Source organism: Dryobates pubescens, chromosome 21 (assembly GCF_014839835.1).
Source record: "Dryobates pubescens isolate bDryPub1 chromosome 21, bDryPub1.pri, whole genome shotgun sequence".
Taxonomy (NCBI): domain Eukaryota; kingdom Metazoa; phylum Chordata; class Aves; order Piciformes; family Picidae; genus Dryobates; species Dryobates pubescens.
In genome coordinates, this window is record NC_071632.1 from 21,716,724 (window position 1) to 21,744,305 (window position 27,582).

The 27,582-nt window shown below is 41.0% G+C and overlaps 1 protein-coding gene across 3 annotated transcripts in view; it reads right to left on the minus strand.

Annotated features, from left to right (window-relative positions):
* The window catches only part of ZMYND11 (zinc finger MYND-type containing 11), a 100,792-nt gene that overhangs the window by 56,352 nt on the left and 16,858 nt on the right, over window positions 1–27,582 (minus strand). The gene's annotated exons all lie outside the window — the stretch shown is intronic.

Genomic DNA, 27,582 nt, shown 5'->3' on the forward strand with positions numbered 1-27,582 from the left:
GTTATAGGGATTTAAGCATTAAAAGTGTCCCCCCTCTCAAATTCAGAAAAATGAAGCAGATTCGAGTACTCCCTCAGCTGCAGCAATGTAATTTTCAAGTCCACGGGACCTACAGCTGCTTGTCAACTTCCAGATTCAGGAGAACCAGCACAAACGTCCAGTGTGTGAGTAGGTGTAAGAAAACGTGTCTTAGAGGTTAAAACCCAAAAGAGGCTGATTCATCCTTGCAGTGTTGTAAAGAAGTTGGAACTCCAGAGACTCTCTTTGAAACCACAATACTGAAATGCACATTTACATATAAATACTTCAAAATGCTTCTCATCCCTCTTTCACTATAGCCTTCATTTCAATATTGTGGAGAGAAACACTAAAACCTGAGGTAAACTTTAATTTCCTGCTTGTGACTTGCCAAGCACCAGCTTGTTTAGCTACAGCATCTCCTGTCAATACCAAATTATTTGCTTCATGTCATTTCTGTCCTGATCCACTAGCAAGTTTATCCTTGGAGAAAGGATGGCAAACAAAACTCAAAGGTGGCTAAAAATCTAAGCATCTGTATCAGCATGGCGTGCCTTAGGTTTTGCAGACATCCATGGGACACGCAGAACATAAGGGTTTTGCTAACAAAGGAAGTTTTGTGTGGCTGACGTGCCAGCTCACACACGTCCATCACACACTCACCCACACAGGGCATAATTTATCTTCCCAATTTCCAACTCCCTAACTGTTCCTGAGAGCAACCTGAGTAAGGCTTTACTTTATTTTATATTTTAAATCCCTCTGCAATATGCTGAGTACAACTTTCTGAAAAGTACACCACTCATTGTACACAACTTTCTTCAAGAGCTCAGTGTGACCATGTTTCTTACAGACAGGCTCAGCAAAGTGGGCTTTACCTTGTGACAGCAGGCAGAATGGCTTACCCTGGCAAAGCACCCCAGCTAAGCCTGCATTACTCGGTGGTGGCAACAGTACAGCAGTGGCAAACCATACTTACTGTCAAAACAGCAAGGCTACTAGTTATTAGACACACTTGGCCAGATCAAATGCTGTACAGCTGTTTGTGGCAACAGCAGTGGATATGGAAATTTGCACTGCAAGTCAAAATAAACAAAAATCACCTTGCAGCACATCGAGGGATTTAGCCCAAGGAACCTCCTGACCTGATGCTTCATTCAGTTTAGCTGATGCTATCATTACTAAGTTTAGTCAGAAATTCTTCCTGCAGAGAGAAACAACTGAACGGTAGTAAAATCTTGCCACACTTAAGCTGTTGAACACCATTGTCCCAGCAAAATGTGATGCTTCTGAAAACTTAACTGATTAATTGGACTTGCACTGAAGCAGACGGTGCTGCAGTTGGGTGCTGCTGCTCTGATGGGAGCTGCTAATTAAGAGCTGACAAGTAGTAGCTTATGAAATCTTCTGTTTGTTCTTCACTGCAAGCCAGGCTACCTGTGGCGCTTGTTGGTTTTGGAGCAAAGTCAAACAGGTTAAACCTCATCCCTGCCATTAGCCCCATTTGGCTGAGAACTGGTATGCTGCTAACTGCAGTGGATCCTTGCCACTAGCTTTGGCCTATCAGTCCCACATCCCTGGGGCTTGCTACCATCTCTTCCACATGAAATGGTGAAAAGATTTCAGGCTCAAGAGGAGGAGGCAGCTAGGCTCAGTCCTAGTTTTTCTGGCTTTCATGCTGTTAGACTGGCTGAGTTTGGGCAGTTTGGAAACTTGCTAATATTTATATGCACATTATACTATGGGCTGTCCAACTTCTTGAAGTGTAACTTTTTATAGTAGGCATAAAACTGTGTGTATCAGCAGTACAAGTGCTTCCAAATGTTTAGTGCACTGTTCTTATATTAAAGAGGAGTCAAAATCCTGTCAAAATCCAGATTATAAATTTGTGAGTTGATGTAGAGTTCAGGTCCCTGGACTTCAGAGTCTTTGATGTACTCCAAAATTCTGCAAGCTTATAGTTTACAAATTAAATTGCTGTTAAAAAGTATCTTTCATCACCAGTTTAGTGAGAGGGTAAACTTTTTTAGTCATCCCTTCCTAGAACAACTGAGAGCAAGTGTTAACTACCCTGATTTTACCTATGGAAGGTGCATGTTCAAATGTTTTGATTGAGCAGCAGCAAAAGTCTTGCTTGGGGGAAAAACAAGTTTAACTTTAGGTCTGTCTTCCAGATCACACAATTGAGAAGTGTGGGGAGTAGCTGCTTGGCCAAGGATAAAGCTTTCGGGACGAGTAATCTTGTATTTTGCTTACCATTGACTTGTCTTCCTGAGTGTGCAATACTGCAAGCATAACCTAGCACTAGCTAGGAACCTGGCAGCAGGAGACCCTCTTTTGCAAGAGTGCAGTTTATCAGAAATAAAGATTCTGCATGCAAAGTAATTTTCAAATGTTCAAGTAAATATTTTTGTATCATTAGATATTTCTTCTGGACTCAATCCCAATCCACTAAACTCAACAAATGCATTTCTGCTGACTTCCCAGGCTTTTGGAGTAAATTGTTAGCTGCTGACTGCTCCTACACATCCTCACAATGAGGTGTTCAATGGTATTAGTGAAGCTGAAAGGCGTAACAAAGGCTCATGGCTAAACCAGGCAAAATTTCTTTGTTAATTAAAATAAACTCAGAAAGTCAGAGTATAAGTAAGTCAATTACCAAATTCTTCACTACATCTTTTTGTATTAAGAGATTGGTTCATGCTGTCATTTTGGAAATTTTGGAACTACAGAATATTTTTGGATGTTGAATGTGTTTCAGTCCTAATGTAAATCTTCTCACTGCTAGATTAAGGTATACACAGCCTATTCAAAAGTGCTATTTATTAGCAGAATTATCCTAAATATTTCACATCTGCCAGTGAAATAATCCTGCTAGCATGTGCAGTCACACCTTTTGCATTTCCTGATTGCTCGGTTTGTAACCTCAGTGGCATGCAACTTTCAGAGTGAGGTTTTGCATAGCTCCATAAAGTGCAGTACAGACAAAAATAGGACTCTATGAAATCAAAACTGTAGCCTCTGCAATTTAATTTTTTTTTCCTACTTCAGTACACAGAATACAAGAAAACTTTTGCTGTTACCTGGTGCCATTCCAAAATGGCAGTGAGCCACTGCAGAAATCAGAGCCAAGGACAGTAGAGAACTGAAGGCCCCAAGAATACTTTTACTACACATATGTGTAAGTTCTATTTTAATGCCTGATATTGCATTTACTTAATCTCTATTGTATTTCATTCAAAATGACTAGGTAAGCACCCCTCACTGATGCTAAGCCATATGATACTTGAATTTTAAACTCAGACATTCTGAACCATCAGTATACAAATAGTAGAACCCTCTTTCTTTTACTTTTGCAACCAAACCTGAACTTTCCTGTTTAACAAAGTCACCATGGTAGAGAGAACTTGACAAAACTGTTGAGGTGTCATGTTAAAAGAAATCCTCTAAACAAGTGTAAGTGCAAGCCAGTGTAAATAGTATAACAAAACCTGAGATGGAGTACCCACAACAGCTGCTGAGGACAGAATAATGGACACAAATCCCAAACAAAGGCTGTCAAAGCTGGGACAAGGGGGGTTGCTACCTCATACAAATATATGTACAGGGATAAAATGCAATCCTGTATTCTGCTGCCCTCCAGTGAGGCTCAGTCTGGAATTTCACAGACCATAGCAAATGCTGTCCTAAAAATCGGAAAAAAACAACTATCCTTTGTTCCCATCTGGCAGAAACCAATGAATAAAACTTTATCTATCAACATCAGTTGGAGAACAACACAGGTGTCAAGGAAAGTCAGAAAGTTGAAAGGGCTGAAAGTAAAACTTCCTTCAGCTGACTACTTTTTGTTGCCAGTAGTCATCATGCTTTACTCCACACAACGTGCCTAGGTAAGCTGAAGCACATGAGGTATTTTCTGCTAAAGACTTGTCTTAATATCTTTTTTTGTGGATAGAGGTTCCACATTAATCATTTAAAATAAACAGTGTTTTTCAGCTTTTAATAGGTACTAAATGCACAGAGATTATAATTTTTTTAGTAGCTAGCAACAAAATTAGTAGTTACATAAGAAGATCAAGAAGCACAAGAGTTTTTATTTACCTGAGAAAAGCTGCACTGGGGAAGGTTTAAACTGGACATTAAGAAACATTTCTTTACCAAGGGAGGTCAAACAGGATTCCTAGAGATGTGGTCAATGACCCAAGCCTGTTGGTGTTTCAGAGACATTTGGTCAATGCCTTTAAAACACGCTTTAGCTTTAGGTCACCTGTGAATTGGCCTGGCAATTGGCCTAGATGAACATTATAGGTCCCCTCTAAATGGAAGTTAGTCTAGTCTAGTCTTCTGTTCTAATTTTTATTCTATTCCATTCCATTTTGTTCCATTCCACCAAGACAACACACACTGTGAATGCATTTAGCAAACTTCTGAATTAACCCAATTTCAATTAAAAAAAGCATTCTCACCTCTGTGCCCAGAAAGATCATGGAGCAGATCCTCCTGGAGGCACTACTGACACAGAAGAATAGTGAAGAGGTGATTTGGAACAGTCAGCAGGGCTTCACCAAGGGCAAATCCTGCCTGACCAACCTGGTGGCCTTCTATGAACAGGTGACAACATTAATAGATGAGGGGTGAGCAACTGATGTCATTTACCTGGACCTGAGCAAAGCCTTCCACACTGTCCCACACCACATCCTGGTCTCCAAACTGGTGACACATGGGTTTGATGGGTGGACCACTAGATGGATAAAGAACTGGCTTGATGGCCGCACCCAAAGAGTGGCTGTCCATGGGTCCATGTCCCAGTGGAGGCCAGGGACAAGCAGAGTCCCTCAGGGATCAGTCCTGGGACCAGGCTTGTTCAACATCTTTGTGGGTGCCATGGACAGTGGCACTGAGTGCACCCTCAGCAGGTTTGCTGATGACACTGAGCTGTGTGGTGCAGCAGACAGGCTGGAGGGAAGGGATCCATCCAGAGGGACCTGGACAGGCTGGAGAGGTGGGCACAAGCCAACCTCAGGAGGTTCAACAGGACCAAGTGCAGGGTCCTGCCTCTGGGTCGAGGCAATCCCAGGCACAAATCCAGGCTGGGCAGGGACTGGCTGGAAAGCAGCCCTGAGGAGAGAGACTTGGGGGTGCTGGGGGAGGAGAAGCTCAACAGGAGCTCTCAGTGTGCACTTGCAGCCCGGAAATCCAACCAGAGCCTGGGCTGCAGCAAGAGAAGTGTGGCCAGCAGGGCAAGGGAGGTGATTCTACCCCTCTGCTCAGCTCTGGGGAGACCCCACCTGGAGTATTGTGTCCAGTTCTGGAGCCCCTATTACAAGAGGGACATGGAGGTGCTGGAAGGTGTCCAGAGAAGGGCCAGGAGGATGAGCAGAGGGCTGGAGCACCTCTCCTGTGAGGACAGACTGAAGGAGTTGGGGCTGTTCAGTCTGGAGAAAAGAGGCTCTCAGGTGACCTAATTGTGGCCCTCCAGTATCTGAAGGGGGCTACAAGAAGGCTGGGGAGGGACTTCTCAGGATCTCAGGTAGTGATAGGACTAGGGGGAATGGAATGAAGCTGGAGGTGGGGAGATTCAGGCTGGAGGTGAGGAGGAAGTTCTTCACCATGAGAGTGGGGAAGTCCTGGAATGGGTTGTCCAGGGAGGTGATTGGGGCCCCGTCCCTGGAGGTGTTTAAGACCAGGCTGGATGAGGCTCTGGCCAGCCTGATCTAGTGTGGGGTGTCCCTGCCCATGGCCGGGGGGTTGGAACTAGATGATCCTTGTGGTCCCTTCCAACCCTGACTGAATCTATGATTCTATGATTTGTTGTGGTTTGGCTAAGTCTTGCTTAGTTAATGAAATTAAGCTACACTAAATAAATAGTTTCCATAATGGAGCTTGCACTAGTATCAATTGCTTTTAAAAATCTGGGGTTTGCAAAATGATGCAAATTTCTCATGAAAATAAGCTTCAGCTGCCATAGTAACCAAGCTCCTTATATCCAGGATGATGACACACTGGTATTAAACAGCCCTTAAAATGTTCATGTCCAGAAGACTACTGATCATTGTTCAAAGACATTCTGTATACAAAAGACAGTCCAGCAGAACTAACTTCAACATCACTAAACAACAGAAAGCTCATACAAAGTATAGAAGACTGTCCTACACACTTCTTGTCCCCTGTCACAACTGAGCAATAATGAGTTCTCAGCAGATTCATCACCAACCATACGAGCTCCCTAGCTGCTGTTAGTGACACTGACTCTCCTGAAGGAACGCACAGATGCGCAGATACACAAGTAAGTTATGCACATATCCCTCAAGAGTCTTGAACTAACACGTTTTACTTTCCATTTGCCACACACTAAGAGCATGAAGAGGGTCAGTTACAGAAGATTGACATGTGGAGGTAGGATCATGTTCTGAACCCACACTGCACACTAATACAGGCTTTCTGTGGTTTAATAACACACACTACCAAATTCCCTGTGTTCCAAGGCAGTCTTCAGCTAAGCTACAGGAAGATGCTCGAGGAGAATCCGTGGAAGGAGTTAATGCCTAATGAGCAGTCTGAGCTATTTCCCCATATAGACAAGCCCTTAGTAAATAGATGCTTCCTGTCCACTCACTTGGCTGCAGCGAGCAGAAATGATTAATGCAGCCATGCATCCTGACGGGCTCCAGTGCTCACTTGGTCGTAAAAGGGGAAAAGACACAGCCAAAGAAGGTTGACGCTGCGGGTTGGAATTTCAGTTTGGATGATAAATAGATGCCACTTTGATTCTGCAACTCTAGTAAAAGTGATAGGTGGAAGACATCTTAGAAATTGCTAAGAAATGTAAATGAGAAGAGCGGCTCTCTCCCCTAAAGCAGGCTTTTGATCATCATCCTTCTTTCTGTTCTGAAAGCTAAGGAGCTGGTTATTCTGTAAGCCTAACTGAACTGATACAATAAATTTCTCCATCACTAAGTGAGGTATAATAAGTAAGGTATGATGGCATAAATAAATAAAAGAAGGGGTTTTCAGGGTATATTAGCAGGGAATGTAACTGCATAAAGTCAGTTTCACACTAAGCGATCAGAAGGAGATACATTTTCCAGGCTGGAGAACTAGGAATGTTTGGAGAAGCACTAAATCATCCATTGCAGACTGTGTAAGCAATATGGTGAAATAAGGACTTGATGTTGGCTTGTAGCAGTGTAGCATGAGACTCCAAATTGCCAGGTTTTCTTCTCTTTCTCTGAACTGCACAAAACTGACAGTATCTTTAAAGGAGAAATTGTGATTCTGCTGCTAGCAGTGGGATTTAAACCTTAGATGTTTTTAAAAAACTATTCCTCTACCAGGCTGAATTTTTATTGACAAAAGGCAGCTGAATCAATTTTTTTGCTCTTTAACAAAAATGAAGACTGCCTGAACTTGTTTCTTTCAAAGCCATTTTCTCTTTAGCCTCTCCCTCTCCATAAATAAAAGCACGAACTGCACAACTCCTAAAACTGCTCAGATACTGAATTATTTGAAAGCCACTGTGCTGTGCAGGCGTAACCACTTTTCTCCAGGAGTCAGGCCATGAGCAGCGTTAGCCAGAAGAGACTTTGTCTTATCAACAGCTCTTTTAGGGATAGTTAATACTATATAAAGAAAACCAGTGAAGTTCTAAATCAACTAAGGTTTCCAAACTGAAGCTCCTTCAAGCTCATAATGCCTGTGCTCACCCCTCAAAACTTTTACAATACGCTCAGAACGTACAAAGTTAAAATACATTGATCTGTAATACAGGTAAGAGGAGCCAAAGACAAATCACCGAATCTTGCAGGCTTTTGCAGCATTAATCAAAATAAACTTTAAGGCATGGAGAGTATCAAATTGCAAAATCTGAGCTTTAGATCCTGCTTCTGAAATTCAAGATGAATGTCAGAAACAATGGACCTGAAAGGTTCATGCAACACTTCCCCAGCTGTGGGACAGTTCAACAAAACGAGACCAATAGAGCAAATATTACACTGTAGAACTGGAACCTTTCCCCAAGTCCTCACTTTCCTTGGTTTTATTCTGTGTGTGTTTCAGAGAGTGTATTTCCTAAGTTGGGAAGAGACATCTGGCTTAAAAGTACACTCCAAAGCATATTTGGACTGTATGGACTCTCCTTCATAGGTGGTACCCGAACTCAACAATTATACACATTCCAGTAAAGCTCTCCTCTCCTACTGCTCCAATCATTCATCACTCCTTACTGAAGCCTTAATCCCTACCCATTTCAAAGGTCCATTTTGATATTTTTTTCCATTGACATTTCAAAAATTCTTTATACCTCAAAATCAGGTAATTTATTTTGTTTGCACTTTCTTACTTCAGATTGCCCTCAGATCTCCCTGCAAAACATTCATGTCTGGACAAGGACAAAGCTTGTCTAGAGGACAATTTACAGCCACATGAGAACAGCAGTTTTCATGAAAACCACTGTACAGTGATAAACAACTGCATTCATTACTGAACAAATTCTTAAGCAGAAAACAGACAAGTAAAATCATGACACTTTTCTTATGATCTTTGCTGCAAATGCTGGTAAATGAAAAGTAGAAAAAAGATTAAGTTTGAAACCCAGAAAATGTATAAAGAGAAACTTTAAAAGCAATAACCAAATATTCAAAGGAACAATGATCTTCCAAATAAACTGGTCTGGTGATGAAAATGTGTTGCCATTACTTCAGCTAACACCAGTTTCTCAGCAAACCTGGAAATGTGAAGAAAACTTTGTCTTACAGGTTAGCATTTCCTTCCCATGAAGCACTTTAGAGAGACAGGAGTCAGGACAAGAGCATCATGGACTGACTTGAACCTGCTGCTGTGACCCACACCATGATGCAGCCATGCCAGCTTCAAAATGAAAGTACTGACTGCAGCAGAGTATGATGGGGCTGGAACTTCAGATTGCACCATGGGAGGCTTTCTGTTCCAGTTGCTACTTCTGGGTTCCAGGTTCCTGGAACCTCTTTTCTACAGGCATGGTGGCAGAAGGGGTGGCACTCGGGGAGCTGCTGGCTTTGGGTTTCTGTTTCATGCTGTGTTTTTCCTGTATGTCACTGAGCTTCTTCTGCAAATAGGCTAAGCTAAGGTAATCATGCATTGTATTATTAGGTTAATTGGATTATCAGCTAAGGTAATTACGCATTGCGCATATTATATCTTATGTTACAGTAAACTCTTACCTCTTTATCTCAGCCCTGAGTTTTGTGTGTTATCTTGCCCTCAATTTGTGTTGGGGGAGCAGGCAGGTTAGCCCTTGCAGGAAACCGTTACAAAGAGGAATATATTGCTGAATTTTCTAACTAGCTCTTGGTGTGGCTGACGCCACGGTGAAGGCTGGCAAGTAGGCTTTTCTGGCATAGAATTTTTTTTCCATTACCAGATATGATATCTGAGACTGCAGTCCCTAAATTTGTTGAGCTATTTGTTTTAAAGATCTTGGTGGGAGCTCTAGTGTGATCTTTTTTGATACATTTTATATTACCTGTGACTTTCAGATGCTTCCAACTCTTACTTCTTACCTGAAGCCAACTTAAGAGATCTTTGTTTTTTAATGCAGAGAATTCTTCTCAACTCTCTTCCAGGACCAGTGGAGGGTGAACTGAATTATGCACTTTTTTGATACTGAAAGTCTATTTCACATCAGTGTGATTCTTGCATTTTATATTTGCTCGAGAATATTTCTATGGAAAACTTATTACATTGACCATTGGTTTGCTATTATGTTGTAATGCATATCCATGGCATACACTAGAGCTACAGGTCAGAGAGACAAGAACCCTCTGCAGCTCTGTGAGATTACAAACTTCTCACAGGTAAAATGATGTTCTGCCCCTCCTCTAGCAGGTGCAGAAGAGGTTTCTTGGTTTCAAACAGTTACTCCTTAGGAAAGTGGTTATTTTCTCACAGGGCTGTAACTTTTATTCTCACTTGAGTCAAATGCATTAAGAAAAATAATTCTAAATTAGGAAAGACACCATAACAGTAGTGATTCCCTTGCAGGCCTGCACACATGCTTTGATTTTGATACATTTATGTACTAAAAGTCATTCTAAAAGAGTTTAGGCTCTGTTCAGTCTGTGTTTCTATTTCACTTGTTGATGCCTTTTTCATAAAGGTTTAAGTTAGTGTTTCATTTTGCTTTCTTGAGTATGACGTGACATAAAGTGAGACTATGAGAACTCCTTTATGAGGAACATGGTTTCGTTGTTTCAGTGATGCTGGAGCCCTGCTGGGTGCCCAGAGTCAGCAACCAAATCCTCCTTCTACCCTATACCAAGAACTGACACAGTTTTCACTGTTTTCACCTCCATTAACAGAAGCAGAATGCATCTGTGCCAGCGATGACAAATGCTGAAGGGAAAACATAAGGAATCCCAAACATGTCATTTTAAAGGAAAGAATGACCACAGTATTGTTTTTACCCATTTTTCATCTGTTGTTCCAGTGCTGTGAGATTCTGACTTTTACCACCTCCTTTCTCTTGTAGACAATCTGCTCTATTAGTTGTGGGTTTATAACCTTCCCTGAGCTTCAACAGGAGAAAAAACCTCCATTTGCGGAAACTTCCCAGGCAGTGTTTGTCTGAGGCTCTTGCCACCACAGTGGCCACCCATGTGTCAGAGCACTGGTTTAAAGTGACTGCAAGGAAAGCTACCTCCCAGTCCAGCAGTGTGGTTGTCCTGTCTTCATTAGGGTTCATGTGCTTTCTGCAGCCTTCCAGTGTAACTGTTCTGGTGTGCTATAGGAGGCACTGACAGTCATGTCAGTCTCTGGATTGTAGCTTCTGAGTTTATGACAGATGGGAAACCAACAGAGGAGTTAAAATCCTGTGAATCCACACACAGCTTATAGCCAGTAGCCATCTGGCTGGGGATCTACATAATGCCATGAGAGGATGAGAAAAAAAAAAAAGGTAGTTCCATTTGCACTATCATTTCTCTTCCCTTTCTTTGTGCTTCTTGTGCTCCTTAATAATCACATTACAGTCATTCAACTATTTCATACAGGTTAAACAACTATAGTGTTTTCTTGCCAACACTTCCCACACAGAAAAATAAACTCAGTACTACACAAAAAGTCCAACACACGACGACTATCAAAATAGGCAGCCTTTATCAGAAGTGGAAGTATTGGAGGAGCGAACAGAGAACGGAAAGCACCAAAGCCCCATTCAGCAGCACTGCCAGTTGCTCTATAAAAGTAGTTCAAGGCAGAAGTTGTAATACAGGGCCCCTGAAGTGTAACTGGGAAAAAACCTGCAGCCAACAAAAGTTGCCTAACCTGTTCAGAGAAGAAAGCAGCTATTTAGTCCCAAAATATGGTGGCATGACTGAAAACCTGGTTCTCCAAGGAGAAAGCATAAGCTACATTACACTCTCGTCTTGCACAGCAGCAACTGCTGCTTGCTGGAGCCAGCGAACAAGGCAATGTGCAAACCTTCCTTCAAAACAAAAATACTTCTTTGCCTCAATCTGCTGAAATGTTCAGCTAGGCATTTTCAACCCCTAACTGCACATTTGCTGGAGTTTTAGAGTGGATTTCTGATGTATGGCAAGAGCAGAGCCACTGGACCAAGCATTCTTTTCCCTGCATGCCATGTTGCGAAAACAAGAGTACATTAAGCAACTGGAGAACAGCAAATAACACTGACAAACAAGCTGATAGTCTTTCCACAGCATGGTGGCTCAGAAGAGAACATCTGAAACTTCATCTCCCCAAATCAAGAAGTGTTTATTCAACTTTTGGCAAGGATGCTGAATGCTTGTGTTCTCTTCCTAATCCAGCTGGTTTACAATCCTTTCAGCAGAGCAGATAATCATGGTGAGTAGCAAGGCACATTGAGCTGAAAACTTTTTAACAAAGCTCACTCCTTCAAAAAACATTGGTTTACTGGTACCAAGCTGGTTGGCATAAATACACTGGTTCTAACTGACATGGCTTTGCGACCATACCTTAGATCCCTTCACCACGTCGTCCAGCACCATAGCTGAACGCTGTAGTAAGTCCAACCACACAGGCAATGTCCTACAGCCAGTCTGTTACTTTGTTAATACAAGCCCCAAGGAGACTGGAAAAAACAGATTAAATGCAGACATCTATTTCTGAGCTAATCACTCTGCACTCCCTTCACACTTGACATGATCTACTCAGGGCAACAATTCATCTTGTTGTGAAGCAGGCAGCGCAAATAGGTCAGATGAATTAAGCCCTAAAATTAACCATTTCTCTCCACAGTAGACAAAGTGAGATTAGGATGACTATAGTTCATGTGGCTGGATTTGACTCACATTCACACCACCCAGGCTGTCTTTTTTAACCAGTGCCTGCACTTTCTTAGCTTAAAGTCCTGCTTGAAGGTGATTTTCTTATATCTCAGCTAAGGGTTCTAGCCACCATGTTATTGATTTTTTTGCTGCTCTGCCTTTTTTGGATGAAAAACTTCATCAATATGTTTTCAGTTTCCATACAGACATCTCTGAATAACTGAAGATATCTTACTTAACCCATCTGTTTAAAGTAAAATATGCACTTGTGTTTTTCACTGAGAAAGGCTTAAATAACCCCCCCTCAAAAATAAACAAAGAGAATTCAATTATAACCCTAGGAATATCATTGCAGTTCTAATAAAGAGGTTGATTAATGGCAATGTCTGATATATATTCTAATTTTCAATGTGAATAATGTGCATTTAAAATTTTTTTTCCTGGACAGATTGAGTTTCTAATTAAAGCAAAGCTGCAGTGTAAGACATTTTTTCATTTTTCTTACAAGAACTGTGATTTTTGTAAATGTGGCTGTCTAGCCAGACAAAAGGAAACTGCAAATGCATAACCACAGAATTTTCTTCAGTGTTTTACAATACCTTGAGCAAATGGAAACTGAGCAAAGAAAGAAAATCAACATCCTTGTTTCGGAAGGCTAATGCTGACTAACTGTGTCTCCTCAGTCACAAGAATATTTCAGATCAGTGGTACCTTCATCCAAGGTAAAGTACAAATGTTTCACCCCTTTCTGTAATGTCCTCTATGTCCTCCATACCATGTAACTACTGAAACCTTCATCTCACCCTCCTGACTTTATCAGCATGCAGCCAATCAAATTCATCTGGTTAGTATGAGTTTGATTTCTCTATGCACTGCCTGCAACTAATTCCAAACATGGAATAGAAGCTGCAAGTATATAAGTAGTGGAAATTTTCATCACTGATGTCTCTGCCTTTAACTATTTGCAATAAATGCCTCTTTTTATTCACAAGAGTTCCTTTAATCTGACCTTGACTTTTAAGGACTTCATAGAAAGCTTTACAATGGAATGTGAAGTAATTGTTTTAGAATCATGGAATTGTTGGGGTTGGAGGGGACCTCAGAGATCATCCAGTTCCACCTCCCCTGCCATGGGCAGGGACACCTCACACTAGATCAGGTTGCCCAGAGCCACATCTAGCCTGGACTTAAAAACTCCCAGGGATGGTGCTCCAAACACCTCCCTGGACAAACTGATCCATGGTGAGGAATTTCTCCCTAATATCCAGTCTGAATCTACCCATTTCTATTTTTTTTTTCCATTTGCCCTAGTCCTGTCATACCTGACACCCTAAAAGTCCCTCACCTTCCCCTTTTTCCCCTCAAACCCAGAGCACCTGGGCTTTGTTGGAGTCTCCTCCCACCACAGGTGTGGCCATTTGGCCCTCCCCACCCATTTCTCTTTTTAATCCCCCCCCGGAAAGGCAGAAGCCCTAAGCTGAGCCCATCTGGGCTGAGGGATCCTCCTCTCATCTCTGGTGAGTCCCCATGGTGCACACTGGGTGATGGTGGTGGTGACAAAGGCCGGGGGGCCTGGTGGCCCCCCGGTTAGGTAGGAAGATAGTTGATTGCTCCTACAATATCTTTCCTCCACCTCTTGATTTATCCTTCAAACTATCTGGGTCAGAAATTGCTTTATAAAGCTCCACAGCTCCATGGTCTTTAGTTCTATGCCTAGAGATGCAAGTGAGATGAAGATGTAGTTCTGTTATGACAATCAGGTGTCAGGTAGAAAGGAAAAATTTCTTATGCTTCTCCTGGTGTTTATGAATTTTTGAGGTAAGGATAATCTATCTCTAGGTATGATTGGACTATACAGGGACACATTGACATTCTATACATCTTATGAATATGCAAGGCACAGTATCTTCTATTATATCAACTTGCCAGATAGGATGACAGGCTTGCAAGACCCTTTCTACCAGAAGCAAGAGGCTGAAATGGATTTTCAAGTCAATTTCCTTGTATGTATCCTTTTCTTTTCTATTTTTCCCCAAGGAAGGTTGATAATAGATTTACTCTTTCCTTCCCTGATGGTATTATATAAATACCATCTTATAAGTGTTAGATATTATCTCCTCCTCTTTTCCAAACTAACCTTGCCCAGCTCTTTCAGTTGCTCTTAATCAGATTTATTCACCAGGCCCTTCCCTAGCTTTGTTGCCCTCTTCTGCACTGGCTTCAGCACCTTCACATCTCTTTTGTGTTGAGGTACCTCTCTTGTATCGCAGAGAACAATGAGGTCTGGTAGAGCTGTGGCTTTCAAATGTAACTTTACAATTATCTTTTAGGAAGGATTTCTACTCTGTGCACTGCTGTATGTCTACAAAGCATGATGTGGATTTTCTGCACTGGAAGACCCTCATCAATTCACAGCTGCCTGCCAGCTGTGTCATGAGTCCCTTCTGATCCAAGCTCTTACCAATCCTAAAGTGCAACTCCTTCACCTTCAAAGTAATTCTAGTGTTGTCCCTCTGCTACAAGGGGAAAAAAAACAAACCTTTACTAGAACTTTTCAAGTTGTTCCCTTTCATTTTCTTAATGAATCCTATGTACATTTACTTCTGCATAAGCAGATACTTCCTGAAAAAAACTACAGCTGCCCTTAATTGACAAGCTGCAGGCTGAATTTGATTTAAAATGTCAATCCTACCTGTGAGAAGCCATTTTAAATGGTAATACCCTGTAAAACCAAGAAAGCCTGCAATGAAGACGGTCCAGAAGGAAAATGAAAAGCAATGCTTTGACCATCCAGAAGCAGAAAGTAGGAAACTCAAGTTCTGGTAAATGTAGATGTGCTGCCTAGAAGGTTTCTGGGGGTTTGGGGTGTGGTGGTTTTGGTTTTTTGTTGTGTGTGTGTGGGGTGGCATTTGGGGGGGGTGGGGGGTTGAGTACAGCATTACATCTTTTTTTGTGTTTTCAGAAATAATGGGTTAGCTGTTTCAGGTTCCTTTGTGCATGTCAACTGGATGGATGGAAACTCGAAGTCAAGAGACAGTAACAGCTTTCTTTTTGATGAACTGTTCAGCAATGTTCTTCTCTGGGTTGCTTAGCCTGGAGAAGAGGAGGCTCAGGGGAGACCTCCTTGCTGTCTGACTACCTGAAGGGAGGTTGTAGCCAGGTGGGGGTTGGTCTCTTCTCCCAGGAAACCAGCAAGAGAACAAGAGGACACAGTCTCAAGCTGCTCCAGGGGAGGTTTAGGCTGGAGGTCAGGAAGAAATTCTTTACAGAAAGAGAGATTGGCCATTGGAATATGCTGCCCAGGGAGGTGGTGGAGTCATCATCACTGGAGGTCTTCAAGAAGAGACCGGATGAGGCACTTGGTGCCATGGTTTAGTTGATTAGATGGTGTTGGATGATAGGTTGGACTCGATGATCTCAAAGGTCTTTTCCAACCTGGTTAATTCTATTCTATAAACAAAAATGTTAAAACCAAAGGTAGAACCTCCCTTTCCCATGGAGCTGGATGTAGAACTACAGCCCATGGGCTGGCAAGCAGACCAGCAAGGAGTCATTCTGATCACAGGCAATGCCCCAATCCCTTCAAGGACTCCCCTTTAGAGAGGGTGATGGAAAACCAGTTCAAAACACTTGGGATTCATCTGATGCTGTCATTCAAACCTTTAGGTTTGGAAGCTCTCTTTCTCTCTTTCTGTGATTTGTTAACAGTGCGTTCTTTATCTTGTTATTCTTTCCTAACTTCCCTATAGCTTCTAGTTGTAAAGGAGGAACTAGTGATTTAACTACCTCTCTACTCCTCATACTGAATTTAAAATAACTGCTGACATTAAAATATTTTATTTAAAAAAGATTTTGCCTACTTCCATGAGTTCTTATCTTACTACTGCTTATAAATGCAGGGGTTTCTTGCATGAACTACAGCCACTGATTTAAAATTACCTTTAATTAACAGAGTAATATGGGAAAACTGTTCAAGTTCACTTCCATTTGATGGCAGTTTTTTTTTGTTTCAGAGCATGCTGGTGTCATTCAGCACAGCAGCAGAGAAAAGCAGGGCAGCATTCAGTGCAAGAATTTGGTATGATGACAAACAGGAGGCTGTATCCTACCCCTCCAAAAAACTAGACACCACAGATACCCACCATGAACCTCACTAATTGCAGAAGGCTTGGTAGGTGACAGAGGAACAAGGTCTTTACAGATGCTCACAGGTAATGCACTCATGCTGTAAATCTTGAGATTTGATTGCCCTTCTCCAAGCGTGCCTTGCTGCCGCTGTTATTAGCCTTTTACAGCATCAAGCCTTGCTGGAAAACTGAACCACTGTATTTAACTGGATGACCTCCACCGTGAATTCCACAGGCTAAATGCACACTGTCTGAAAACACTACTTCTACCTTATAAAATACAAGTCACTCTTAAATATCTGATTTCTTGATCTTGTTTTATGAAGTTGGATAAGGAGAAAACAACATGACTTTAGAATGTATCCCCTTATTTCACATGTAACTCAAAACTCTTTTTTTCTGCCCCCCATGTCATTCCTGAACCATTGCCCCCCTTCTCCCTGTCATCCCATAGACAGGACCTGTTACTCCTCTCTGCACTTCATATAGCTTTGAAAAATCTTCAAATTTTATGGGCTGAAACCATTAACTCTTTCTCTCCTTCAGTTTTTGGGCTTTCTTTCATGTCTGCTAACTACAGCAAGATGACTTTCTGATACAACACTTTAAACCAAACCCCTCCAGTAGGACCACAAAGGAATGAAAAGGAGTTCCAGAGTTTTTCCCCTTCAGTTCTTTTCTTTAAGAGTTACAGATTTTCTTTACTCTCTGAAGACATCTGTATACAACAGCAACCTCAACAAAACTAAGACTTATTAAAACAAACAGAAAATGGAATTAAAACAAAATAAATAGTTTGCTTAACATTGCTAAATTGACAGTTCTCATAAGTTAAATTAGGTAAGGCATAAACCAGGCAAGCTTGACTTAAACTACAGGAATCATTTTTTCTTTTTGTATCTGATCTTTTGAAAAGTATATCCCTTCTGACCACATCAATCAGCTGGTCAGTGCTGCTTGGAGACCAACAAGTCTCTCTTTTGTCTCCCACAGATATGCTTCATAAACCCCAGTTCAGGTTTCCTAAATGCTTTTCTAAAGAAAAAAAAAAAAGGCTTCAGTAAACAGTTGCAGTCTCCACCTCTGAAGAGTTACACCACCAAGGAAAGGAAAAGCCTTGATTATGATCTCCGACTGCCTCTTCAAGGTTTATGACCCAGATGAAATACTGCCTTTTGCCAAGTGTCTTGTCTGGTTCCATCTAGATTTTGGCTAGACCCATAGGCAAGCCTCACCTCTTCCACTTGTCACAAGCCATGAGCCACAGACAAGGGTGAAGGCTCGGTCTTACAATCAGCTGCACCTCAAACCTTTAAAAATGTCAGTCTTGGCTGATGGCTCAAGTGACAGCTTGTTCTTTGTTTCTGCATTTATAGTTTAGGACTCACATATACATTGTTTAGCTGGTGGTATTTCTGTGATCTGAGTATGACTCTCAGATAGCTGTAATAAAAACTGACCTCAAATAGAAACTTTTGGCACTTTGGAAGAATAATGAAAATGACAAATTTGTTCCTTCTCATGCCCAACCATGGATGCGTGTTAGCAAAAGTGGCTTAGATAAGCAGAACTACTTTCCATGAAGCAAATAAAGACAAACTGAAGACAGTGCTACTGATCAGCCTCCACGCTTTATCAATAGAGATGTACCCCCAGAACAAGGAGAGCAGGGGTGAGCAGCCCATGCCCTCACCCTGCATATTAATTCAGTAACACTTCTCTACCTAGAGTGTGGTCTAAGCTATTCTAACACTTTATTTTTCAGCCTCTCCAATAAATTGAAACACAAACCAGACCAACCCAGGCAAGAAGCCCTGAAGGCATGAAAGTAATGGAGATATAAGAGAGCTACTTAACAATATCCATACAGGCTTGTTTGATGCGATACGGTCCAGCGCCAAGCCAGGACTACTGTAGGCAGACAAGAAGTCATCATAACTCAAAAGCAGATGCTAAGAACAAAGTTACTTTGTGACTCTCAGAGCTAGAACTATGTAACACACCATTTTTTATTATAACAGGATGTTTGGAAGCAACCCCTCAGCAGCAAGGGTGAGCCTGCACTTAGGTGCCAAAATAAAATGAACTGTGGTATCCGTTCAATAGAACATTATATCCATTATTTATTTTTTTAATTATGAAATAATACATAGGACAATCTTCCCAAGCTCCTGATCAAGTTAATTTAATTCATTACTGAGGCACAAAGTTACTCAAACATTCAATTAGAACAACCTTACAGAGCTGCATTGAAATTGGATCATCACTCTGACCAAACCCAAAGCAAAACATAAAATAAAGGTCGAACTAGAGAACGCTACAGAGCAAGTTAATACCTGTGAAAAAACGAGCACACAAAACCCAAAAGTATTCCCTACTGAAAAGTGGCAGCAGAGAATGTGAGAAGGGGTATTATTCCTCTCCTTCACTGCTGACTCTCTAACAGAAGTCAGACAAAAGGAACTTCAATATTTGTAATAGGAAAAGAAAGACAACTCTGCCTTACCATGCAACAAGGAATGGAAGAGTTAGAAAAGGAGGTGTGTGACAAAGGTAGGACCACACTGTTTACACACCTCTGCTCAAGCCCTAGGACACAAAACCTCTGCTAGAGGTGATGTTTTTTAAATTTTGTTCACCAGTCTCTTACAAGGAAATAATTTTGTAATTGACTTAAGGCAAGGATTCTTTCTTAAAAACAGCTAGAAAAACTCTCAATGCTTTGGTAATCTCTCTTTTAATCCTTTCCATACATATCAGTGGAAAGACTTCAAAAACTGATTAATCCACAGATAATTGTACACAACTGTTCTCCAAAGGAGAATAAAATGTATTGGAACTCAGCTAACGCAGAATATATTCCATAGAGGAATAAATTGCTTAAAAATTCTTTCAAAACGCTTTCAGATGCATATATTGATAATACCAACAAAAGTTAATGAATGTCACCTAAAAGTCTCTAGTAGATTCCTTTCAAAAGGAAAACCAGGACAGAAGATCGTATGTCCAAACCAGTCTGAGAGGGAAGGAGATGTTTGTGACATATCCAACACCACCACACAAGAGCATAAAGACAAACACCAAAAAAAGGCTCCTCTTTACTCGTGCCTGGCCAAGGAGAAGTCTCTCAAAGACAGGGCCTAAGATGGGGCGGCTCCCCATGAGAACAGGAGCGCAAATGCTTTCACTGGAGACAGCATGGCACAACTGTCCTCAAAGAGCAGCAAGATCATGAGGATGCTAACAGGAGCTGCACGCAGGTAGAAACAGCAGGAGAAATATTCTGTGGTATGACTCACACTAATTCCAAGAGCAAACACTGTCCTCATCAGCTATCAGTTACCAGGCAGCTTACATACACAAACTGCTTCCACTGCAAACTGGCTCAAACCCTCCGTGGATGTATTTGGCCAGGGCACTCAGTACTGGATTTGCCATAGTGTTCAGAGACCTCTAAGTTACTAAGCATTATCCAAAACCTAGAAATACCTTTCAGTTCCACAGCTCATATATATCCTTCCAAGAAAAAGTATCTGATACTAAGGCTGGATTGGCCAAATCATTTTCTCTTGTATAACTCCCAGTACCAGGAAGAAACTGGACTTTTTTGTCAGCCCTGCCCACACTCTAAAGGAGTCTTTGAAAGGTTAAAGGGTGTGCCCAAGATCTGTAAATAGTTAAGACAAATCTCCAAGCTCTCCTCCTTAGTCTAAGCGTCACCAATCAGAACAATCCTGCAGCAGAAGTTCATCCCAGAGATTAAAGGAATTATTTTAAAGGATTGCATATGGAAAATACTCGAATCAAAATTTCTGGCATGAACTCTAAATAATTTTGTTTTAAGAATAGCAGTTTCTGTTCAATTCTCAGCTCCAGTTACATTCTCTCTCCTAAAAATCAAGAAACTAATTTCAAAACGAATAAACACTCTTTTCAGCAGAGCAGCAAATCAGGTTGATGGATATCTCAAAGATAAGCCTTCCAAGTTTCACATCTCACCATTGCCTCCAGCCCTCCACTCTCACAGTCAAGAGCTTTTATGAAAAAGCATGTTCTGAAAGAGATGCTGGACTGCGTGGCTGGATCAACAGGCAGATGAGGTGGTAGAGAAATAAAAAATGTCAGACACCCACTTACCACAGGTATCAGTCCAGGAGCTGGCAGTAATGTTTATGCAGATAAGGAAAAGGATCAAGAAAAAAGCTATGCAAGTAGTTTGGTTCTGTTGTTTATTTTGCCTTTGTAAATATAAACCAAATATAAATACTAATGTACAGCATTGCCAATGAAATCAACAATATACACATTCCTGTATTGCAGCAAAACAGAGTAAGGAACAAATCCAGTGATAATTCAGTCAAGAATCTTTACAGAATCACACTGTTGGATTTCTCTGGTATGTGCAGAACAAAACAAGTTTAAGCAATACAGTTCTTCAAATCATATCAAAGGCAAAAGGATGGAAAATTCCTTAAGCAATGTTACTAATTTATTGTTCTTGCAGCTTAAGAATGTAGCCACATCACATAAATTGCTTCTCACTTAAGTAATATCTTTGGAGTCATTTAATCCGAAGGATAAAAAAGATAAATCCAAGTGCATTACAAAGACACTGCACCTTTATAGCAAAGGGGGTAGCAGATGGTGAAACAAGAAATAATACAATGGCATGAAGAATTCTATGCCTTTTGCATTGGACTTACCATTTAAATGATAAACGCACAAGTGTACAAAAAAATGAGACACTCTTTTTCTCTTGAAGGAAAAAAACCATCTGTCTGGTATAGGGTAGCTAGTTAAAAGGCACACTGACTTCTTAGGACTTCTGAAAGGGACTGAAGCAGAGAACAGCTGAACTGCAACTCATAATATGAAATGCCTTCCCAACAATTCTGGGATGTTACAAGGTGCAGATCTACTTTAATTACAAACAGGGTAAAGGTACTCAGAATGCTACCCAACAGTCACATCATCACTGCGTTCCAAAAAGAGCAAGGGATACCTCAGGGCAAGTAAGTCCCTTCAGGTAATCCAATACACTGATGTAATTTTTGTATGCTTAATTCTGTGAAGCCATCAACATTCATGACCTGCTTGCTGCTGTTGTACTCAGCAACAGCCTCTGAGTACCTCCCTGCTGATTACAGTTCCTTGAGTCACTTTCCCACACCAAGAGCCTGGTCAGTTGTCCAGCTGATTTGCTATAGATTTTAATGGATCATAGGCGACCTCCCTAACATCCTCCCCATTCCTTGTTAGGTCTTGTTTCCTGTAGTTGTGGGAAAGGGATATGAGACATTTAATCTGATCTGATTTCCTGGTGGTCCTTCTATTTCCCATTTGCCAGCATCTCAAAAAGCCCAAGGATTTTACAAAACAGCAGTACTGATGAATAAATCACAATGATTTTTTTAATCACCCCAAGACTGCTTTGGAAGTTTAGTGCACAAAGTGAATGTGACAATGGTAATTCCCAGGAAGAAAAATTATGCTGACTTGTGTTTTTAATTGGCCACAGCTAACAGCTAGGAGAAAGCAAGAAACAAAAGTACACAATGGGAAGAAAATTTGATGTCTTTTGTTTTAATTGGGAGTCTTTTAGATGATATTTCCAGTCAGCTGCAGGAGAAAACACAAAAAAAATTATATTGTCTCCATTTGTTCAATTAAAAAATAAATCATAATTTCTAATCTTAGATAAGAAAGTTCTGTTTGTGTTTTCCTTTTCTCTTGTTGCTTTTCTTTACCATAGAAAAAGCTTGTATAAACGCTGTGCAACCATTTTTTGAGAAAGAATTTAAAAAAGACTGCCTGACCTCATAAACCCTTTGGAAGAATCCACTACAATTCTGAGAAACAGAAAAGCTGGACTGCAGGAAGACTGCCCTGACTATTTTAGTACTATGTCTCCTGTCTGATGTGTCCATCCTGTCTCATACTGCATGGCCAGCTGCTGACAGCCAGCTTCAACAGTATGGAAAAGCTGGTATGTCCAAGTTCAGGTCCTGGTGGTGCCATAGACTTGCTGTGACACCAGGGAAGTTCTCTTAGCTCGCATGATAAAAGATATCACATCTCTGGGTTTTAGCAGTTCATAAATTGTCCTCATTTTTATACGATGGCTACCCTTCCCCCCCCCCCCAAGATATCCATTCTGACTGGAGCATTCTTCAGCCATTCTTGAAAGACTCAAATGGACCAGCACTGAAGACACCATTTCTGTTTCATTGCACCCAAGGAAGATATCCAAGAGGGTGTTTGCAAGTGCAGGCTTATGCTCTGTAGCACAAACACCCTCTATGCTGAAAGATGAAACCTGAAAAATTTGGTGAGAACATTTATTTATCTCAAAATCTTTGAGCACAATTGCAGATTTTATGGCAGTGAGTGCCTCAGCTCACTGATGGCAGCAGAACTTGTGATGTTATGGTAAAAATAATGGGCTATGAGCAAACATAAACTGAAACACATTTCTGTCTTCCCAGAGAAGAGACATTCACTCTGAACACAGAAATAGGAGCAGAGTACTGGTAAGAAAATCACTAGCGAGACTTGTTCCTCGGTGAAGATTTTAGAGCTTTTCTCTTGCAGGAGACGCTCCTACTTCTTGTGATGTTCTTTCACAAGATAGCAGCAGTTTCTCAATTTCAAAATTCTATTCACTTAGTTACTGAGCACAAAATTTGCTACCATTAATGTAGTACTTACTTTAAAACTAATCCAAAAATCATAGCAGCAAGTGTTTTTAATGATTTCTAGGGCTTAAGCGTGATTTAATTTCCTGCTACCACACAGCACCAGCAACTTGAAGTTCCAGACATTTTCAGAGCTATTAAACAACTCAGTGTATTGAATCTGCTTGCCTTTTACTTTTACACTGACCTTTCTTTTTATCAACTTCCCTTTCTTTCCCTTTGTTGCTCCCACAGAAATAACATGCACTATTTTCTATTTTTCTAGAGCTAAAAGTATTTGCATATTATCTCACCTGCTTCTGGTCTCAGAAACAGACCTTGTGCTTAGAATAAAATGGAACTCTTCACCTTAGCAACCATTTCCCTCTAATTTATACTCCCAAGTGCCTTGCCGTAGAGCAAAGTGCTGATACTGCTTTTTACAGGGAGGAAATCCTGCCATAGAGGAGTATGTTCAAAACCTGCTGCAAGTGAAAAGTAAGACAGCATGACTGGTAAATAATTTCAGAAACCTGACGAGTTATTACCACCTGCTCCACACCGATCTGCAGAGCTGCTGAAGCCAGCAGTGGCCAGTGCCCAGCTCCTGAACCACTCCTGGCTCAAAATATTTCAGGCGTTTCCTATGAGGCTGCCAGCCATGCATCTGGCAACAGGGTCATGTTGATGCAGCACTGGCTGGATACATTTCAGTTACTGGATTTGGAAGAAACAAGTTAACGAGGATTGCTGAAGAAAACGTGACCCCAGCACTCAACACTGAAACAAGTCCCACCCTGCATTCTGGGAGCTCTCAGCTCTCCCAAGTGTATGATACAGGGCGTTTGGCTCTTACTCATATAGGAATTGTAGTGTGTAGTCCATAGGGTAAGCAAGTTTGGCTATACTTGTCCTGACCAGCAAACATGCAAAGCAGTGATGACATGACATGCACCTGACACAGACATTGTAACAAGTCATTCCATCCAAAATGCTAATGCTTGGAAACTGCAGCCTAGCTTCCAATCCACATTTACTCAGACTGGTTGCATACAGTCAGCATCACACCAATACTGGCTGGTGGCTTAAGTGGATTTTTGCTCTCTTCCACAGTAATCTTCTGGTCACATTCGCAGAGATTGTAAAAACCACAGGGACTGCTCAAAGACATATTTACTGAATTCCTTGAGTATGGCATGAAACTACCCAAATACATGGGATACTCAAGAGCTAAAGATGGAGAAGGTTACACAGGTAACAGCACAGTTTCAGCCTCTCTGTTGGAGCACTAGGGAAATGGTAATATCTAATTCACAACAAATCTAAATCATTGATTATTAATATAAGCAGACTGTAAATAAGTGTAATAAAGATATTTTTACTATTTCAGCAGACTTTCATGTTTCAATCAGTTGCCATCCCACCTAACATACCTGCAAATACTGTTTCTTTCTTTAAATCAAGCTCCTACTAGAAGTACTGGGTATACTATGGGAAATCTTGAGAATCTTTCACTTTGAAGACGACATGAAACATTTGCACTTCATAAGGAGCCTTCTTACAGTGCCCAGGAGAAGGAATCCTAAGAAGAAACGTGTCCTAAGCTTGGGGGCTCTCAAGATAGTTGCTGGCTAACTGGCTAATTGAATCCTTGGAGGGAATGATCTCTAGCCTTTAGGATCAGGAACAAACCTCAGCTGAGCAAGTTACAGGAAATTAAAATTTAAGGAAGACAGGCCACATGTCTGTTGTCCTGCCTGAAAAGTTTACTGTAATGCACTCTAAGTGACAGGGTAAAGAAAGGCAAACAAGCTGGGCCAAGAGCTCCCCTAGTACCTATAGCATATACAGACACACTTTAATTCTTGCAGCACTCTGTAAGATTAAGTTTTGATTTTTAAAATGTTACAGTTGGGGTATCAAATACACAAAAAGCTGCATCTGGAAGGCCCCAGCATCACTTACCAGGGTGTGCAGTTTAAGAAGTCTGACAAGCCTCTGTCACCAGTGAAATCAAATTATTACCTCCAACAACTGAAACTATCCAGGCTGTGAATATTTCTGGGCATGTCCAGTCAGCTTACAACAGAATGGATTATTTTGGTGTCTTTATGCAAAACAGAAATAGTTTCCATCACCAATTTCCACTACAGACAAAAATAACAGGAGCACATTAAGCTGCTTTTGCTTGTCACCCCTGATGAACCTCATATGGTAACCAGACCCCTCTGAGCCCCCAAAGCTGAATGTGGAATGGAAACAGCACAAAACCCACTGTCAGCATCACAGAACATGATTCACACTGCTTAAGTACCTTCTAAATTACATTTAGAAGATTCCTGTCTGGACATTTTATATGGATAGATCAAGCACTCTGACACTGTATTTGCTGAAGAAAGTAGACTGAGCACCAGGGCTCCTAACTTGGCGCAGTTTCCTCCTGTGCTGGTTAACTTCAGGCAAGTCACTGCCTATCTGTATTACCATTTCCAAATGCAAACCTAATTACACTAATCCCCTTTGTGCAGCAATTACACATCTATGGATGAAAAGAATTAACCTAACAGCTATTTCTGTTATTAAAGAACTACAATACTATGTGGAAAGCCAGGGCCAGGCTTCTGTCAGTCTATTCCTCTCAACGGGTATGAACAGTAAGTTCAAAAACTACCATAAAACGCTGCTTATAATTGATGGACCTTCTTGAGCAGAGTAAAATGGGGAGCTGGTAAGGGAAAACCACTGAAGCAGCACAGGGAATGCTATTCGCTGTCCAGAGCTAACATTTATTCAAAGTCCTACTAAAATCAATGGCAGCCAAGCAGTGCAGCCTTCACAGACAGTCCCTGCAACTTTAATTGCTTTAATCACTGAAAATCTGACCCTAAGTAAACAAACTGCAAAGACATTGTTTAATGCTACTTATAGGACTATTGTGGGAAACTTTTTTAGACAGAAACATGACTCCTATTTTTCAGTCTAGCAATCCATAAATGCTAATGAAATCTAGTGCTGTCTGCCCTGTGATAATTTTTCCCTATTAAAAGCTTGTTCTTTTTTTAACCTAATAAGCACATCATTAGTCTAAGCACATTCTCTGTTCAAAGTTTATAGTTAAAATAAAAAGAGAGGCTGCTTGCCAGCCACCAGAACTTGAGGCACAAACTCTTCATGTAGATTCAAACTAATGAGCTACATATATGTTCTTTCGCTTGAGACTACTCTTGTGTCTTTGGAATGAGTATCTAAGTAAGTACCTAAGGTACCAACTGACTGTAGCACTTCCAGTTCCCTCCCAACCATAGAAATAAAACACAGGGAAGGCAAAGTAATCAAAAACAAAACATAAATGTGAGCTGCACATATATTAAAAAAAATATTACCTATTGGTAAACCACCTCTTTTTCTGAGGGACTGCACAACTAGTGTTTGTTAGATTTAGAATATCTGTTAGATTTAGATTTGTTGCAGGGACTTAAAGAACTACACCTGGCCACTAAGTACCCTGAGGTCCTGTGGTCCTTTTTTGCAAACCACTGTAGCACTTCTTTCCTTTACCAATATATAGGTTTGTGTGATGTTACAGCACAGGGTGAAGGTAGGGATAGAGCCCCAGACAGCATCATCTCCAGCATCCCAACTATTCCTTGACAACATTGTGTGCTCTGGAAAAATACTCTATAGAACAGTAGGAAATTCAGCTTCACAATCTGATAGCAAATTTTGACACAGGCTCCAACTGACTTCAACAGTCTCTGTCGAAATGGCTGAACTGTTAAACCCTTCAGAAAACACATGAATAGCCTGAAGCATTTGAATGTGTGAATAAAGAAGTAGACAACCATCAGCATAGAAGTGTAAGAACAAAATTCTGCTTTAGAGAGAGAACACCAGACATAAAATTTGGAGGTTAAATAAAGCCTGCTGATTAAAACTGTAATTTGACTCCAATTTGAGGCAAAAATTAAGAGAGCCATTCATAAGAACATATGCACCTCCTGCAAAAGCCTCAGAGGAAACAGCCTTGATGAAAGAACAAGTAGTAAGCACCAAGCCCAAGACCTTAATGAGGCTGAGTTCAAACTCTTTTAGCCTTAAGCAGATATTCCATAACAGCTTTAGTAAATTATACACACACAAAAAAAGAAAAAAAGAAGAAAAAAAAGGAAATAATCATAATAATTAAAAAAAAAAAGGAACGTTAAGAAACTACACGAATCAGTTCCCAAAATGCAAGGCATGTGGGTGCTGGATGGCTTTCCTCACTGAAATCTTCCTGACCCTTTACATGACAAAAGCCCCCAGATGACTGAAAAAGGGTCAACTCTACAGATGTCACTAAATGGGTAAGAACCCAGTCTACCCACTCTGTTGAAAGATGGGGTTTCAACCCTTTCATTTACACAGAACAGGCTGGCTGCTATCACAAGGGCTTCCTGATGGCATTTTCAGCAGGCTCAATCCAGCAGAAATAGGCAAAAC